Here is a 1,859-nt window from a genome sequence, read left to right as displayed (position 1 = left end):
TCACTGACGTACCCACGGGTCTGCAGTCACAGGACTGCCAACTTTTTCTGTAAAGTGTCAGCTAGTCAATGCTTTTATTTGGTGGACGGTGCAGTCTACAGCTCCTTAACTCCGTGGTTGTAGCATGGAAGGAGTCACTTCGATAGGTATGTCTGAGAGACACTGAAACTTTAGTTTCAACAAAACTTTATTTACTAAAACAGGTGATGGGATGGATTTGACCAATGGGCAGCAATGTGCTGACACCTGGTCTAGAAAATATCCTGGCACATAATAAACATTTTAAATGGAAGCAAACTCCTCTTGTCATCCCACCTCCTAGTGCACCCCTATTTTTATAACTACAGATCTAACACTCCTGCCCCTCAGCCTCCTCCCCAGCCATCTGCTGGGAGCCTTTTCCTTTAAGATTAAGGGCAAGCCCCATGGGGGCCGACTCACCCTGTACAGTGTGGCCGCTGCTCCCACACTGGTTTTGTGTTCACTCCGTGTGCCCCACCGTTTCTGCCCGTCAGCCTCTCTGGCTGCCTTTCCCTTCCTGCTAGCTGCTACCCACAACAGGGCTTTGGCACATGCTATTTCTCCTGCTAAAACTCCATTCCCTCCATTGCTTATCCTTCAGATCTCAGCAGGGTCTCCTCTTCCAAGAAGTCTTCCCTGACCAAGAAAGACTCCCCAGGTATGTTAAAGCACCATTCACCACACCTAGCATGATTCTGGCTGTATTTTAGCTATTTATGTTTCATTAGCCAAAGTCTTTTCCCTTTCAGGGCATGAGGCACAGGACCATACTCCTAGAACCCACCTCAGTGAGTTAGCACATAGTAGCAAATATGAGTGAATGAACTCTAAAGAAGTGGAGTTCTGGAAACACAGGGATTCCGGTTCACTTCCTACCTTCACCATAGGGACAGTTACTGGCCCTCCAGAGGCCTGCTTTCTCACCATGAGAATGAGAAAATGACAGGACCTTGCAGAAAGGCTGTGTGGCAGATAGGTAGATAGAATGACTGGAGGCTGAGACAGACTCAGCCCAGAGCCTTGCTCCAGGCAGCTACTATCAATATGCTCACCCATACAGTGGCAGGTCCAGAAATCCTGTCAACTGGAAAAGAGTTAAAGAAAATTCAGAACGTTTAGGCCGGGGAAATGAAGATCAAGGGCAGGGAACAATCCTCGTCAATTACCTGAATAAGACTTTCCCTGGATCCAGCTGTCTCAAAGTCAAGAGGTCCCTGTACCTGTAGGTGTGCAAAAGGAGCCGGCAGACCATCACTCAGGGAGCTGCGGCAGGGACTCTCGTATGGTGAGGGTGCCTAGGTCTCCTCTAGGTTCTCTTCCAACTCGGTGTCCCCTATTTCTAAGCATCTGGAGTCATTCTGACATACAGGGAAGGAGCTCATGAGTAGGGGGGTCACAGGCAGCTGCTTGGAGCCTTGCTCCGGCCAAGCAGTTCCAAGGACTAGCTCAGCGACTCTGGGTGCAGAGAGGGGGCGCTTAAAGCCAACAGATGGCGCGGGCTCACCTAGGCCGAGCGCCCGCTCGCTCGCTTCGTTTTCCCGGGAGCGTTTCTGCACTCGGCCGGAGGCGCGGAGCGCGCAGGAGGCTAGCCGGGTCCCCAACCCTCTGTGCACCCCTCTGCGGGGCTGGGCCCAGCGGGCACCGCTCCCACACACACCTGCGGCCGCTTCCGCGGGCTTCCTCCCTGCCCCTTTGGGGGATTCGTGGAGTTGCCACAGCAGCCGGTGCCATGACATCGGCAGAGGGCAGCTCCGCCAGCACTGAAATATTCATGCTCTGAGTTCTCAGCTGGGCTCTGCGCCGCTCCATTCACGCACACTGTACCCAGAGTCGCTCAC

Source organism: Marmota marmota, unplaced genomic scaffold (assembly GCF_001458135.2).
Source record: "Marmota marmota marmota unplaced genomic scaffold, marMar, whole genome shotgun sequence".
Taxonomy (NCBI): domain Eukaryota; kingdom Metazoa; phylum Chordata; class Mammalia; order Rodentia; family Sciuridae; genus Marmota; species Marmota marmota.
This window is presented reverse-complemented; position numbering follows the sequence as displayed.